The following is a 19,184-nucleotide window of genomic DNA, read 5'->3' as shown; positions in this document are numbered from 1 at the left end:
GTTGACGGACGGACGGACGACGGACGCCGCGCCATGGCATAAGCTCACCGGACCTTTGGTCCAGGTGAGCTAATCAAAACTTTCCACAGTCAAGAAAAGGTAAAAATATAAATAATTTTGTCAAGAGAACATTTTGACCTTAACATGACATTTTTTGTTTTTCACAAGTTTTCTTTCAACTAACTGTTCATACACAAACTGATAAGTTAACACCTGTGAAAATCAATCAAAACAACAATTTCTATTTACATATCTAGACATTTCATCTGTAAAATCTGTCAGATCATTTGAGTATAAAATATGATATCAATTTAACCCAGTACTATAAATACTCCTTTATAAGGCAATCAGGAATGCAATCTTCCAGTTATTCTCGAGTTACCTCCCTTTAACTGACAATGCCTTCAAACTACTAGGACTTAGTTTCATCAATTTTGAAACTCTTGAACTTAACTGGATCTAAGAAAAAAATATTAGTTATAGAACTTTCCTTAAATTCTGTAATCCTTTTCCATGGAAAATGTCCAGTTAAGGAATATTGATGAAACTCAGGTCAGCTAGTCGTCGCGTGTCTAAGGAATATTTATTTCATTGTTTTTAACTGAAACAGAAAATGATCATAACCAAGTCCAGTTTATTTCAGAAATAAAATGTTATGTTTTATGTCTTACTTGCAATGGAAAGTGACAATAAGTTTAAGTTAATGTGTGTTTTATGTATTAGACAAAATTTAAAGCTTCTAGACACCCCACTTTAAGTACGTTTCCATTCTTGCCATTTCATTGTGATGGATTATTATGCACGACTATAAACTGTGAAGTGCACATTTCTTTTTCCTTTTGTAATATGTAAATTTTGTGCATTTGATGTTAATTCTGTATCACCCAGTTCTTGTTATGTAGTCAACATACTTATGCTTTTTATATTTTTAGAATGTTTTTCTCCATCTCAAATTTTTAGATTTGATAGGTGTGTATACGTACTAGGTGTGATTCATACAGAAAAAAATTCACCAGTCTCTAAATACTGTAAACGTACTAATTTTGGCACATTTTACAGATAATTAGCACAATGATGAATTATCATATAATGACAATATAATTATTTTCCGTAGAAATAGTTTTTATTTTTTTAGCGTAATCATAAATTAGCAGAACTTTTACATGTCTGGGGGAATAACATGGTAAAAAAAATGTAATTTAGCAGAATGCTTCCGTGAAAAGTGCTAGAATAGGTTACCCACAAAAACATGTCTTAACAGTAAAATCTAAGAGAGTCAACACTGCACTGATTGATAAATTATATAAAGAACTACATTCTTATAGACTATATGGTGTTTCAGAATATTTCCCGTTCCAAATCATAAATTAGATAGGCATCAAATCCAGATTTAGGGGAATATACCCTTTTTACTACCTGGGGGAAAACCAGGGTTCCAAGTGGCCAAATGGGGCCGTGCAGGTCCCCGTTAGGTCCAGGTTGGGGGGCTTATAATTCCCCAACCCTGGCAAGTCCCCTGGAGGCAAAATGAACAGTCACTTCGGGAATTTTTAAACCCTGGAGAGGAAAACTAGCTTCAGTCCTGACATTGACACAGTGGTCTAGTGATAGGACGTAGGGCTTTGTGACCAAAGGGTTACTATAGCTTCAGTCCTGGCACAGACACAGCGGTCTAGTGGTAAGATGCAGGGCTACATGAAGTAGGGTTACTAGTTTGAGTCCTGGCATTGACAAAGTGGTCTAGTGGTAGGACGCAGGGCTTTGTGACCAAAGAGTCACTATAGTTTCAGTCCTGGCATAGACACAGTGGTCTAGTGATAGGATGCAGGGCTACATGAAGTAGGGTTACTAGTTTGAGTCCTGGCATTGACAAAGTGGTCTAGTGGTAGAGTGTATAGGGCTTTGTGACCAAAGGGTCACTATAATTTCAGTCCTGGCACGGACACAGTGGTCTAGTGATAGGATGCAGGGCTATATGACCGAAGTGTCACTATTTTCAGTCCTGGCAAAGACACAGCGGTCTAGTGGTAGAGTGTAGGGCTTTGTGACCAAAGGGTCACTATAGTTGGAGTCCTGGCACGGACACAGCGGTCTAGTGGTAAGATGCAGGGCTTTGTGACCGAAGTGTCACTATTTTCAGTCCTGGCATAGACACAGTGGTCTAGTGATAGGATGCAGGGCTATAGGAACAAAGCGTCACTAGTTTGAATCCTGGCATTGACACTGTATTGTATCCTTCAACAAGATACTTCAATTGCTCTGTTGTGTTCCAGTCAACTTAGCTGTAAATTATTGAATCAAAGTGCCGGCTATCTTCCTACATACAAGAACTTCAAATTATATGTTTTTCTATTATCATTATTAAATGGTTCATAAATTTTAGACAGTCTAGATATTAAATACCATATATACTGTCTTAATATATATGAATATAAATAAACACCTCTCTATAATTTTTTTCATTTTTGTAGAATCATTGATTTTCAAATAGTGAAACTAAAAGTTGTCCGCAAATAAATGCAAAGTACACAGGGCTCACATAGAATTCCAAAGTGATCCAGTGCGACCCTTGACCTTTATCATGACCAACAGCATGCAATGACCAAAAAAATCTAATCTAGTATAAAATTTCATGCTGTGAAACAGTGATGTTTGTCCAGAGGTTCATGAGATATATTGTACAGCTAGCTTAACACCACCCCATAGACACCAAAAAAAACTTTTTACACCAGGGGAGGGGCTTATTGTAAGACAAATATACAGTACTAAACTTTTACATAAGAGAAGGGGGCTTATTTGAGGATAAAATAATGGTACTGAACTTTTACATTAGGGGAGGGGGGCTTATTTTGAGGATAAATACGGTGCTCAACTTTTATACTAAGGGAGGGGGCTTATTTGAGGATAAATACCGTGCTTAACTTTTACACTAGGACGGGGCTTACTTGAGAATAAATAATGGTACAAAACTTTTACACAGGAAGAGGGGGCTCAATGGTACTGTTGAGGCTTTTGTTGGCAATGGGGATAAATAATTGTACTGTTGGGGCTGGTTTGAGGATAAATAATTGTATTTAACTTTTACACCAGGGGAGGGGGCTCATTTGAGGATAAATACCGTACTACACTTTTATACTAGGGGAGGGGACTTGTTGAGGATAAAAACGGTACTAAATTTTAACACTAAGGGAGGGGCATATTTGAGGATAAATATGGTACTTAACTTTTACACCAGGAAAGGGGGCTTATTTGACGATATAAATATTGTACTTTACTTTCACACAAGGGGAGGGGCATATTTGAGGATAAATACATTTTTTCAACTAAGGGAAGGGGGCTTTTTAAGGATAAATACAGTACTAAACTTTAAACTAAGGGAGGGGGCTTATTTGCAGATATGGTTCTAAACATTTAAACCAAGGGAGGGGGTTTATTAGAGGATAAATAATGGTAATAAACTTTTAAACTAATTTATGGGAGGGGGCTTATAATTTATGGGAGGGGGCTTATTTGAGGTTAACAAATGGTGATAAACTTTTACATTAAATTCCTGAAACCATCTTTGGGTCAGACGACCTCAAAATCAAGAAATTTGGACTCTGGTCTAGCTTTCTTGGACAAGTAATGAGAAAATTATTTCGATTGATCCAGAGGTATCCCCACCTACCTACACTGAAACCTGAAAGCCTGGTTTAGATTGTGGTTATGCATCAGAAGTTCCAGTACTGAATACAGACAACTGGTACCCGTTTCAGCTCACCTCCACTGCTCCACACCTATCCGTAAAGGTTTAACTGTATTTTACCTGGATTTCTACCTGGTTGTCTGTCCAGGGTGACGACGGTGTAAATATCTATACAGTGGTAGTGTTGGGACATAAGATCAACTTGGGAATCTCAGACAGTCAATCAGAAATTCTGACTAACTCTTCCTGGTGTCCCTCCCTCCCTGTGTAGTAGTCGGTTGTAGTGGGTACACATATTATAGACACCAATAAAATCACCATACACCTGTCTGGCAGGCACTATCTTTGAGTCGACAGGTAAAGCCAGATCTACACTATGGTTACAAGAGAATTCCTACCCCGTCCTCACATATATATGCAGGTTTAAAATTTGGTCAGACAACATGTGAAATATTTTCCTTTCTTTATTCAAAAAGGAATATATTATAGGTATTAAATAAGTTACTGTTTGTTGAAATCCAGAGTTGAGTTACCTATCAAAAATATATATCTTTTTAAATACATGTAGAATATATTCCTTTCTTTATTCAAAAAGGAATATATCATGGGTATTAAATAAGTTACTGTTTGTTAAAATTCAGAGTTGAGTTAAGTATCAAAAGTATATATTTTTTTAAACACACCTGTTGGCTGGAATATATTTATAACAGGGTACAGCTCTATACAACGTAACTCACAAATCTGGCTAATATCTAGCAGCTAACAGTGTTCTAACTATATACACCCAGTCCTCCGAAGGCTGGAGAGACAGACATTTATTGTTTTAGTTAGTGGTCCTTCGATCACCCAGATCAAATCATCTAAATACACAGGGACATGCCGACAGGGTAATCACCACTTTAAACTCATCACATAATAGTTCAAACTAAAGTAACATATGACAGACTTTCTTGTCTGCAATTTTATATCAAAGTGGGGTTATATCTTAATAAATTTCATGAAGTAGAATAAGAAATTGTCTTATCAATCAAACATCCCAATATATGGAAGCAAGGCATTGCTTTAGTCACTAGAGCACTGACAAAGATTTTCTATAAATAGCAACGGTGACCGAGTCTTTGACCTTCATGGCACCCTGAAACACAATCTCCTAGCTTATATATCATTAGTAATTAATGACAAGAATCAATCAGTCATATATAATCATAACACAGTGTATTGCTATATTCAGGCAATTTGGTCCAACAGGTGTTAACATTCAAATATTAATGTACACTATGCAAAATCACATGTCGGTTGATCCAATTGTTGAGACTTATATATACATGTAGTGGCAGCTGACCTTGTACTTCTTCACACATACACAGTACATATTGAACATCAAAATTACATGTATATCATATATTTATAGTCTTTATATATATAGTGCCACTAACTGCAAACCGAATTTACTTTGAGGCCCAATGGGCCTGTATTGTTCGGCTACGTACTACTTTACAAACTTTTATGTACTTAATTCGTAGAATTGGTCAATATTGCATATTACATGAGAGATATATTAAGTTATACAACTATAAAAGTCTCTTCCTTTCAATATAAGTATAAAGGTCAAGTTTATTTATCACAAAAACAAAATTTTAGCCAATTATTCCAACATGCAAACACTTTCATGGTCCTGTGTATCTTTTTATTTTATAAGAAGTGGTTTATAAAGATTTAACAATAACACATATGACCCCTGCATTCTGGAAAGTAGGTCAAGGTCAGTCATTTGAACAACCTAGTTAGCCTTTACTTCCATTAATATGTTAAATACAGATATTGAATACAGATGAAATAACAATCACATTAGTGACAAAACTTAAACTTGTGTATATTGATAGCTCATTACAATAAATGTGAGAAATGAAACATCTATAAATAGATCGCTTTTGGTAACATAGACTACAAAGTTAAAGAATTTTTTTTAAGTATGGAAAGTTGAGGAGAATTCATAAACCCCAGACTAGTAAATTACAGGAATGTTATAGATAGGGCAACTGGTACAGAACTTGATTGGCCCGAGGAATTCTATAGCCTGAGTCACACTACAAATTCCAAACAACCAAAAGTTATAGAACAGATAAGAATGACAAAACCCAACTGTAAATACCTAGCGTCCTGTGTATATACACTGTCACACAATATTGATTTTGATGTTATTAACTTGATGTGTCCCAATGTGTCACATGTTTGTATAAATTTCCACAGCTGCTGCATTCCCCTTCACATGTAGGCAGTTATTACACAAGCCCTGTGTTCTGGTGTAGCCAAACCTTTGGCCTGGTGTGTGTGGAATCACAGAGTTCTCTGCACAGTAATATTGGTATATGGTACCAGGATACGAGATACGACATCATGCAAACATTTATGATGACAGCTTGGTGTATGTGTATAATATATTAAACTTTCTAACAGTGTTTACTTACTGTATATGAACTTTGAACAGCAAATTACACTTTCTACATGTATATATTTTTTTTAACAAGCAATTGTTAGCCAACTTAACCAACTTGTACAACATCTACATTGGAGAATTCACATCAAAATTGTTTGAATGAACTTCGTCACTTCTGATATGATTTCAATATGTAACTACCTTTTTACTTTGCAATATGGGTTAAAATTACAACAAGTTGTAAAAGTTACTGATTTACTGATACTATATCCTCATGGTTCAGCATCGTCATCCATGGAACGAGTGATTTCACCTACTGAATGAGTGTGATGTCACATAAAGAATGAGTGATGTCAACCATTGAATGAGTGATGTCACCTATTGAATGAGTGATGTCACCTATTGAATGAGTGATGTCAACCACTGAATGAGTGATGTCAACCACTGAATGAGTGATGTCACCTATTGAATGAGTGATGTCACTTATTGAATGAGTGATGTCACCTATTGAATGAGTGATGTCACCTATTGAATGAGTGATGTCACCTATTGAATGAGTGATGTCACCTATTGAATGAGTGATGTCACCTATTGAATGAGTGATGTCAACCATTGACATTGAAAGTGTGAAGTCAACCATTGACATTGAAAGTGTGAAGTCAACCATTGAACGAGTGATGTCAACCATTGAATGAGTGATGTCTTCCATTGAACGAGTGATGTCAACCATTTGACATTGAAAGTGTGAAGTCAACCATCGAACGAGTAATGTCAACCATTGAACGAGTAATGTCAACCATTGAACGAGTAATGTCAACCATTGAACGAGTAATGTCAACCATTGAACGAGTAATGTCAACCATTGAACGAATGATGTCAACTATTGAACGAGTAATGTCAACCATTGAACGAGTAATGTCAACCATTGAACGAGTAATGTCAACCATTGAATGAGTAATGTCAACCATTGAACGAATGATGTCAACTATTGAATGAATTATGTCAACCATTGAACGAGTAATGTCAACCATTGAACGAGTAATGTCAACCATTGAACGAGTGATGTCAACCATTGAACGAATGATGTCAACTATTGAATGAATAATGTCAACCATTGAACGAGTAATGTCAACCATTGAATGAGTAATGTCAACCATTGAACGAATGATGTCAACTATTGAATGAATTATGTCAACCATTGAACGAGTAATGTCAACCATTGAACAAGTGATGTCAACCATTGAACGAGTGATGTCAACCATTGAACGAGTAATGTCAACCATTAAACGAGTAATGTCAACCATTGAACGAGTAATGTCAACCATTGAACGAATGATGTCAACTATTAAATGAATGGTGTCATGTACTCATTGAATGAATGGTGTCACCAATTTACGCATAATTCAATCTATATGTGATCAATAAAGTGACATCACTTTTTTAATGTGCGATGTCACAAATTCATATAAATGACATTACAAATTTTCGCATGTGATACTCATGGATATAGAAATGAACACCAACATGACATTCCATAAAGTCAAAGTTTTATAAGTTTCTCTATATGAGTCAGTCTCGTTTTTTAAACTTTAAAGCAATTTTTTTCTTTGAAACTGTCCTTAAAGTTATAGATTTCTGCAGGGAAAATAGTCTAAATACTTGTTATAATGAAAACCTTGAGGCCAGCATGATCCTTAAATAATCCTCAATAGACCAATCTATAATATACAGCATGTGTATTGACACTCTCTCCATAGCCAATGCACTGGCAGGATATATGGCACTACACACATGTACTGGAGTCTGCGACTCCTCAGTGCTGTGTATTTCAGTGTGTAGTTCTGCCAAAACTTTGGAACAAATCTGCCATGCCTATTTCAGCTGGGCTAATAGTGTCTGGTGCTCCATAGAAACTGGTACACTTTGGACCAGTATCAAGTGTGTGTGGCTGATAACTTGTGTCATGCTGTTAGAGCAAACAATGGGGTCGCTATCGAGTGGAAAGTTCTATAAGGAAATAAACAAGCCATATTGTGATACTGAATGAGGAATTGTAGGACTTTTAAGGGCAAATTCCTGTTTCATACACTGTGTCAAGTGTCTTTATCACACACACACTGTACCAGAATATATCATGGCTTTAAGGTTATTTTACAAATTTATAGCAAGTAACACACACACATATATACATATACAAGTGTCTTTAAAATAGGATTCGTGTGTCAAGGCTCTCTGTGCAGTAGACCGAATTAAATATACTCTACCACGAGGGGATGTGAGCTCCATTTCACGCTCCGGTGACCTCGGTGGTGACCTTTCGACCAAAAGTGTCCAAAAATCGAATTATAATCATGGTGAATACAGTTTGGATTATAACTTACCTGTACGGTCAAAATAATATTGTGAGGTTCTTGTACGCAACAGTCGTCTGCATAAATCGTTATTTATGGTGGACGAGCGCGGTGCGGTGACAAACTGCTGGTTTCCTGGCTCCAGGCATTCCTTCCTGCTTGATATAAACTGGCTTGATAATGGTCGGGCGGCGATGAAGCAGACGACAGCTAACAGGGGGCGCACTGCGATGGTACCACTTGTGAATCTGTCTGAAAGTTTTGTAAATATCGTGTGTTGGTATCTAGAACCAATTAAGTACTAAAACTACGTTCGACTGAATTAAAATAATGGTGTCATTTCGTTCTGATAATACAGAATTTGTCCATAACCTGCAGACTTCTGGTAACGTCTGGCACCAATTTACTATAAATAGTAACACGTATATCCGACCGTGTTATATGGAATCTAGCCTGCGTCTAAGTCCATTGTTACGAGAGGGTGATTGTCCCTTATTTAAGATAAATAGTGTACAACTCTACGTATATATATAATATATGAGTTGAAGGGCATACCTCGGCGGAAAACTCGGCGGCCATCAGGCACCAAACGTTGTTCAAATATCATAAAGTTTAGGCTAAATAACACCGGGAATCACGTGGTGGGCAGAAACGCCGGTCTAGCGGGAATAACAACTGTTCCACACATTTCGGTTTGGCAGGAGGTGCAGCTGACCGCGGCTGATGTCCGGCAAGCTAAAATTTGCGTTCTAATTATCATGGCCATGGCAATTCTGCTATCACAACATTATAATATATTCATCTTGTTATCAAATTGTAAACAATGTAATATTCACCAACGTCATGTCAAGAAGATTATTGTGTCAGTAAATGGAAACGGATAAGATTTCCAATTAAACATTATTTTTATTTCAATCATTTTGATCCCAATCCATTTATAGAATATATATAATAGTTGAACTATTATTTTAAACAATGCAGTTTCAGACGAAAGTTTTACACTCAAAATTTCCAAGTGTATTTTAAAATGATCATGATTTAACGGTGTGGATTTGTATGGCGCGGGAAGGATGTCATAATTGAATATTTTTGCCTAGGCAAAATTATTATAGCCTAGGCAGGAATCGAATTTAAAATTTTGCCTAGGCAAAATTCGATTTCTGCCTAGGTAAAATTCGATTTCTTGCTAGGCAATAATCGAAACAAAATTATTTTTGCCTAGGCAAAAATCGAATATTGCCTAGGCTGACATATTTTTGCCAAAGCAATATTCGATTTTTGCCTAGACAATATTTTATTTCTGCCTAGGCAAAAATATTTAATTATGACATCCTTCCCGCGCCATAGATTTGAAAGACACCAGAATTTTATATAATATGTCTCAGTCGGTTTCAGAACGCCGGTAACGTACATTTTTTGTACCTAACCTTAGGAGATCTAGAGGGGTGTCTCCCGTAAGATGTTCATTGAAGTAGGCACCAGCTACTACAAGGAGACTCCGCCTCAAAATGACCCTTTCTGTTCACGAGGCGATAAACCCAGCAAACATTCGATAAATATGTGATAAGCATTAATAATGAATATTATGCTTATCTGGCAATATGAACGAATAAAGAAATTAATAACACGACATTTTTCGTCATCAAAGGAAACATACTTCACGCGTATTTCACGCAGATTTTCAACCAAAACACATTAATTGTTACATACCACGTTAACATTAATATCAACTAAAGTAATATAGCACGGTATCCCCACCTGACGTATTGTATCACGGTATCCCCACCTGACGTACTGTATCACGGTATCCCCACCTGACGTACTGTATCACGGTATCCCCACCTGACGTACTGTATCACGGTATCCCCACCTGACGTACTGTATCACGGTATCCCCACCTGACGTACTGTATCACGGTATCCCCACCTGACGTACTGTATCACGGTATCCCCACCTGACGTACTGTATCACGGTATCCCCACCTGACGTACTGTATCACGGTATCCACACCTGACGTACTGTATCACGGTATCCCCACCAGACGTATTGTATCACGGTATCCACACCTGACGTACTGTATCACGGTATCCCCACCTGACCTACTGTATCACGGTATCCCCACCTGACGTATTGTATCACGGTATCCCCACCTGACGTATTGTATTACGGTATCCCCACCTGACGTATTGTATCACGGTATCCCCACCTGACCTACTGTATCACGGTATCCTCACCTGATGTACAATACACGGTATCCCCACCTGACGTATTGTATCACGGTATCCACACCTGACGTACTGCATCACGGTATCTCTACCTGACGTACTGTATCACGGTATCCCCACCTGACCTACTGTATCACGGTATCCCCACCTGACATACTGTATCACGGCATCTCCACCTGACGTACTGTATCACGGTATCCCTACCTGACGTACTGTATCACGGTATCCCCACCTGACGTACTGTATCACGGTATCCCAACCGACCTGACGTACTGTATCACGGTATCCCCACCTGACATACTGTATCACGGTATCCCCACCTGACCTACTGTATCACGGTATCCCCACCTGACATACTGTATCACGGTATCCCCACCTGACCTACTGTATCACGGTATCCCCACCTGACGTACTGTATCACGGTATCCCCACCTGACCTACTGTATCACGGTATCCCCACCTGACGTACTGTATCACGGTATCCCCACCTGACGTACTGTATCACGGTATCCCCACCTGACCTATACTGTATCACGGTATCCCCACCTGACCTACTGTATCACGGTATCCCCACCTGACGTACTGTATCACAGTATCCCCACCTGACCTACTGTATCACGGTATCCCCACCTGACGTACTGTATCACGGTATCCCCACCTGACCTACTGTATCACGGTATCTCCACCTGACGTACTGTATCACGGTATCCCCACCTGACCTACTGTATCACGGTATCCCCACCTGACATACTGTATCACGGTATCCCCACCTGACCTACTGTATCACGGTATCCCCACCTGACGTATTGTATCACGGTATCCCCACCTGACGTATTGTATCACGGTATCCCCACCTGACGTATTGTATCACGGTATCCCCACCTGACCTACTGTATCACGGTATCCTCACCTGATGTACATGTATCACGGTATCCCCACCTGACGTACTGTATCACGGTATCCCCACCTGACGTACTGTATCACGGTATCTCTACCTGACGTACTGTATCACGGTATCCCCACCTGACCTACTGTATCACGGTATCCCCACCTGACATACTGTATCACGGCATCTCCACCTGACGTACTGTATCACGGTATCCCCACCTGACGTACTGTATCACGGTATCCCCACCTGACGTACTGTATCACGGTATCCCAACCGACCTGACGTACTGTATCACGGTATCCCCACCTGACGTACTGTATCACGGTATCCCCACCTGACCTACTGTATCACGGTATCCCCACCTGACATACTGTATCACGGTATCCCCACCTGACCTACTGTATCACGGTATCCCCACCTGACGTACTGTATCACAATATCCCCACCTGACCTACTGTATCAAGGTATCCCCACCTGACGTACTGTATCACGGTATCCCCACCTGACGTATTGTATCACGGTATCCCCACCTGACCTATACTGTATCACGATATCCCCACCTGACCTACTGTATCACGGTATCCCCACCTGACATACTGTATCACAATATCCCCACCTGACCTACTGTATCACGGTATCCCCACCTGACGTACTGTATCACGGTATCCCCACCTGACCTACTGTATCACGGTATCTTCACCTGACCTACTGTATCACGGTATCCCCACCTAACCTACTGTATCACGGTATCCCAACCTGACATACTGTATCACAATATCCCCACCTGACCTACTGTATCACGGTATCCCCACCTGACCTACTGTATCACGGTATCCCCACCTGACGTACTGTATCACGGTATCCCCACCTGACCTACTGTATCACGGTATCCCCACCTGACGTACTGTATCACAATATCCCCACCTGACCTACTGTATCACGGTATCCCCACCTGACGTACTGTATCACGGTATCCCCACCTGACCTACTGTATCACGGTATCCCCACCTGACCTACTGTATCACGGTATCCCCACCTGACCTACTGTATCACGGTATCCCCACCTGACCTACTGTATCACGGTATCCCCACCTGACGTACTGTATCACGGTATCCCCACCTGACCTACTATATCACGGTATCCCCACCTGACGTACTGTATCACGGTATCCCCACCTGACCTACTGTATCACGGTATCCCCACCTGACCTATACTGTATCACGGTATCCCCACCTGACCTACTGTATCACGGTATCCCCACCTGACGTACTGTATCGCGGTATCCCCACCTGACGTACTGTATCACGGTATCCCCACCTGACGTACTGTATCACGGTATCCCCACCTGACGTACTGTATCACGGTATCCCCAGCTGACGTACTGTATCACGGTATCCCCAGCTGACATACTGTATCACGGTATCCCCAGCTGACATACTGTATCACGGTATCCCCAACTGACGTATTGTATCACGGTATCCCCACCTGGCATACTGTATCACGGTATCCCCACTTGACGTACTGTATCACGGTATCTCCACCTGACGTACTGTATCGCGGTATCCCCACCTGACGTACTGTATCACGGTATCCCCACCTGACCTATACTGTATCACGATATCCCAACCTGACGTACTGTATCACTGTATCCCCACCTGACGTATTGTATCACGGTATCCCCACCTGACGTATTGTATCACGGTATCCCCACCTGACCTACTGTATCACGGTATCCCCACCTGACCTATACTGTATCACGGTATCCCCACCTGACCTATACTGTATCACGGTATCCCAACCTGACGTACTGTATCACGATATCCCCACCTGATGTACTGTATCACGGTATCCCCACCTGACGTACTGTATCACGGTATCCCCACCTGACGTACTGTATCACGGTATCCCCACCTGACGTACTGTATCACGGTATCCCCACCTGACCTACTGTATCACGGTATCCCCACCTGACGTACTGTATCACGGTATCCCCACCTGACGTACTGTATCACGGTATCCCCACCTGACGTACTGTATCACGGTATCCCCACCTGACCTACTGTATCACGGTATCCCCACCTGACGTACTGTATCACGGTATCCCCACCTGACGTACTGTATCACGGTATCCCCACCTGACCTATACTGTATCACGGTATCCCCACCTGACGTATTGTATCACGTTATCCCCACTTGACGTACTGTATCACGGTATCCCCACCTGACCTACTGTATCACGGTATCTCCACCTGACCTATACTGTATCACGGTATCCCCACCTGACATACTGTATCACGGTATCCCCACCTGACGTACTGTATCACGGTATCCCCACCTGACCTATACTGTATCACGGTATCCCCACCTGACGTATTGTATCACGGTATCCCCACCTGACGTACTATATCACGGTATCCCCACCTGACCTACTGTATCACGGTATCCCCACCTTGACGTACTGTATCACGGTATCCCCACCTGACCTACTGTATCACGGTATCCCCACCTGACCTATACTGTATCACGGTATCCCCACCTGACGTACTGTATCACGATATCCCCACCTGACGTACTGTATCACGGTATCCCCACCTGACGTACTGTATCACGGTATCCCCACCTGACGTACTGTATCACGGTATCCCCACCTGACGTACTGTATCACGGTATCCCCACCTGACGTACTGTATCACGGTATCCCCACCTGACGTACTGTATCACGGTATCCCCACCTGACCTATACTGTATCACGATATCCCAACCTGACGTACTGTATCACTGTATCCCCACCTGACGTATTGTATCACGGTATCCCCACCTGACGTACTGTATCACGGTATCCCCACCTGACGTACTGTATCACGGTATCCCTACCTGACGTACTGTATCACGGTATCCCCATCTGATGTACTGTATCACGGTATCCCTACCTGACGTACTGTATCACGGTATCCCTACCTGACGTACTGTATCACGGTATCCACATCTGATGTACTGTATCACGGTATCCCCACCTGACCTATACTGTATCACGATATCCCAACCTGACGTACTGTATCACGGTATCCCCACCTGAAGTACTGTATCACGGTATCCCCACCTGGCCTATTGTATCACGGTATCCCCACCTGACGTATTGTATCACGGTATCCCCACCTGACCTACTGTATCACGGTATCCCCACCTGACGTATTGTATCACGGTATCCCCACCTGACGTATTGTATCACGGTATCCCCAACTGACGTATTGTATCACGGTATCCCCACCTGACGTACTGTATCACGGTATCCCCACCTGACCTATACTGTATCACGGTATCCCCATCTGACGTACTGTATCACGGTATCCCCACCTGACGTACTGTATCACGGTATCCCCACCTGACGTACTGTATCACGGTATCCCCACCTGACCTACTGTATCACGGTATCCCCACCTGACGTACTGTATCACGGTATCCCCACCTGACGTACTGTATCACGGTATCCCCACCTGACGTACTGTATCACGGTATCCCCACCTGACGTACTGTATCACGGTATCCCCACCTGACGTACTGTATCACGGTATCCCCATCTGATGTACTGTATCACGGTATCCCTACCTGACGTACTGTATCACGGTATCCACATCTGATGTACTGTATCACGGTATCCCCACCTGACCTATACTGTATCACGATATCCCAACCTGACGTACTGTATCACGATATCCCAACCTGACGTATTGTATCACGGTATCCCCACCTGACCTATACTGTATCACGATATCCCAACCTGACGTATTGTATCACGGTATCCCCACCTGACGTACTGTATCACGGTATCCCCACCTGGCGTATTGTATCACGGTATCCCCACCTGACGTACTGTATCACGGTATCCCCACCTGACCTACTGTATCACGGTATCCCCACCTGACGTATTGTATCACGGTTTCCCAACCTGACGTACTTGTATCACGGTATCCCCAACTGACGTATTGTATCACGGTATCCCCACCTGACGTACTGTATCACGGTATCCCCACCTGACCTATACTGTATCACGGTATCCCCATCTGACGTACTGTATCACGGTATCCCCACCTGACGTACTGTATCACGGTATCCCCACCTGACCTATACTGTATCACGGTATCCCCATCTGACGTACTGTATCACGGTATCCCCACCTGACGTACTGTATCACGGTATCCCCACCTGGCGTATTGTATCACGGTATCCCCACCTGACCTACTGTATCACGGTATCCCCACCTGACCTACTGTATCACGGTATCCCCACCTGACGTACTGTATCACGGTATCCCCACCTGACGTACTGTATCACGGTATCCCCACCTGACGTACTGTATCACGGTATCCCCACCTGACCTACTGTATCACGGTATCCCCACCTGACCTACTGTATCACGGTATCCCCTACCTGACCTACTGTATCACGGTATCCCTACCTGACGTACTGTATCACGGTATCCCCACCTGACCTATACTGTATCACGATATCCCCACCTGACCTACTGTATCACGGTATCCCCACCTGACGTACTGTATCACGGTATCCCCATATGATGTACTGTATCACGGTATCCCCACCTGACCTATACTGTATCACGATATCCCAACCTGACGTACTGTATCACGGTATCCCCACCTGACGTACTGTATCACGGTATCCCCACCTGACCTACTGTATCACGATATCCCCACCTGACGTACTGTATCACGGTATCCCCACCTGACCTATACTGTATCACGATATCCCCACCTGACCTACTGTATCCTGCCCTGCAGGTAGGGCGTAAGAATTGTACCTGCTGCCCCCATTGCATGATCGTAAGAGGCGACTAAACTTGGGATATTATCATTTCTCTTCTTTCTTGATAACTTTCTTCTTCCTAATGTCTCTCTTGACAGTGCCTCACTTTTGGCCATTAGTTGAGCGTTCACCCCTGTGAGGAAGGCTTTGGGTTCTGTCCCCTAGCCGGGACATACCAGAGTCTTTAAAAATGGTAGTTGCTACTCCTGCTTAGCGCTCGGCATATTTGGAGTGGGACGACTGGTTCGCCCGTTGTCAGTATAATGTGACCGGGTGGGCTGTGCTGCTGGGTGTCTTCGGCAGTATGCTTCAGTGAGATAGCACTTTAAATCGGCAAAAGTTCCGGCCTATCACAAGGAGACTTAACACGAATATACCACAGCCTCCCAAACCACACATACGCACTCACCGCACTCATACATGTCGCACGCACGGGAGGCCGTCCTTAAATGACCTTAGATGTTAATAGGACGTTAAACAAAATAAACCAAACCAAACCAAACCTACTGTATCACGGTATCCACACCTTACGTACTGTATCACGGTATCCCCATCTGATGTACTGTATCACGGTATCCCCACCTGACCTATACTGTATCACGATATCCCAACCTGACGTACTGTATCACGGTATCCCCACCTGACCTACTGTATCACGGTATCCCCACCTGACGTTCTATATCACGGTATCCCCATCTGACGTACTGTATCACGGTATCCCCACCTGACGTACTGTATCACGGTATCCCCACCTGACGTACTGTATCACGGTATCCCCACCTGACCTGTACTGTATCACGGCATTCCCACCTGACGTACTGTATCACAATATCCCCACCTGACCTACTGTATCAAGGTATCCCCACCTGACGTACTGTATCACGGTATCCCCACCTGACGTATTGTATCACGGTATCCCCACCTGACCTATACTGTATCACGATATCCCCACCTGACCTACTGTATCACGGTATCCCCACCTGACATACTGTATCACAATATCCCCACCTGACCTACTGTATCACGGTATCCCCACCTGACGTACTGTATCACGGTATCCCCACCTGACCTACTGTATCACGGTATCTTCACCTGACCTACTGTATCACGGTATCCCCACCTAACCTACTGTATCACGGTATCCCAACCTGACATACTGTATCACAATATCCCCACCTGACCTACTGTATCACGGTATCCCCACCTGACGTATTGTATCACGGTATCCCCACCTGACGTATTGTATTACGGTATCCCCACCTGACGTATTGTATCACGGTATCCCCACCTGACCTACTGTATCACGGTATCCTCACCTGATGTACAATACACGGTATCCCCACCTGACGTATTGTATCACGGTATCCACACCTGACGTACTGCATCACGGTATCTCTACCTGACGTACTGTATCACGGTATCCCCACCTGACCTACTGTATCACGGTATCCCCACCTGACATACTGTATCACGGCATCTCCACCTGACGTACTGTATCACGGTATCCCTACCTGACGTACTGTATCACGGTATCCCCACCTGACGTACTGTATCACGGTATCCCAACCGACCTGACGTACTGTATCACGGTATCCCCACCTGACATACTGTATCACGGTATCCCCACCTGACCTACTGTATCACGGTATCCCCACCTGACATACTGTATCACGGTATCCCCACCTGACCTACTGTATCACGGTATCCCCACCTGACGTACTGTATCACAATATCCCCACCTGACCTACTGTATCAAGGTATCCCCACCTGACGTACTGTATCACGGTATCCCCACCTGACGTATTGTATCACGGTATCCCCACCTGACCTATACTGTATCACGATATCCCCACCTGACCTACTGTATCACGGTATCCCCACCTGACATACTGTATCACAATATCCCCACCTGACCTACTGTATCACGGTATCCCCACCTGACGTACTGTATCACGGTATCCCCACCTGACCTACTGTATCACGGTATCTTCACCTGACCTACTGTATCACGGTATCCCCACCTAACCTACTGTATCACGGTATCCCAACCTGACATACTGTATCACAATATCCCCACCTGACCTACTGTATCACGGTATCCCCACCTGACCTACTGTATCACGGTATCCCCACCTGACGTACTGTATCACGGTATCCCCACCTGACCTACTGTATCACGGTATCCCCACCTGACGTACTGTATCACAATATCCCCACCTGACCTACTGTATCACGGTATCCCCACCTGACGTACTGTATCACGGTATCCCCACCTGACCTACTGTATCACGGTATCCCCACCTGACCTACTGTATCACGGTATCCCCACCTGACCTACTGTATCACGGTATCCCCACCTGACCTACTGTATCACGGTATCCCCACCTGACGTACTGTATCACGGTATCCCCACCTGACCTACTGTATCACGGTATCCCCACCTGACGTACTGTATCACGGTATCCCCACCTGACCTACTGTATCACGGTATCCCCACCTGACCTATACTGTATCACGGTATCCCCACCTGACCTACTGTATCACGGTATCCCCACCTGACGTACTGTATCACGGTATCCCCACCTGACGTACTGTATCACGGTATCCCCACCTGACGTACTGTATCACGGTATCCCCACCTGACGTACTGTATCACGGTATCCCCACCTGACGTACTGTATCACGGTATCCCCACCTGACATACTGTATCACGGTATCCCCAGCCTGACATACTGTATCACGGTATCCCCAACTGACGTATTGTATCACGGTATC

At 43.2% G+C, this 19,184-nt stretch overlaps 1 protein-coding gene across 1 annotated transcript in view; it reads right to left on the bottom strand.

Moving 5' to 3' along the window:
* LOC117337419 overlaps nucleotides 1-9,117 on the bottom strand; it is a 79,042-nt gene extending 69,925 nt beyond the window's left edge. The window contains exons 1-2 of the mRNA XM_033898400.1: nucleotides 9,029-9,117; nucleotides 8,504-8,725 (exon numbers count right to left, since the gene is read on the bottom strand). The gene's annotated coding sequence lies outside the window, so the exon portion shown is untranslated. The remainder of the gene's footprint in view (nucleotides 1-8,503; nucleotides 8,726-9,028) is intronic.
* Nucleotides 9,118-19,184: the final 10,067 nt, after the last annotated feature.

This window comes from Pecten maximus, chromosome 11 (assembly GCF_902652985.1).
Source record: "Pecten maximus chromosome 11, xPecMax1.1, whole genome shotgun sequence".
Lineage (NCBI taxonomy): Eukaryota > Metazoa > Mollusca > Bivalvia > Pectinida > Pectinidae > Pecten > Pecten maximus.
This window is presented reverse-complemented; position numbering and strand designations above follow the sequence as displayed.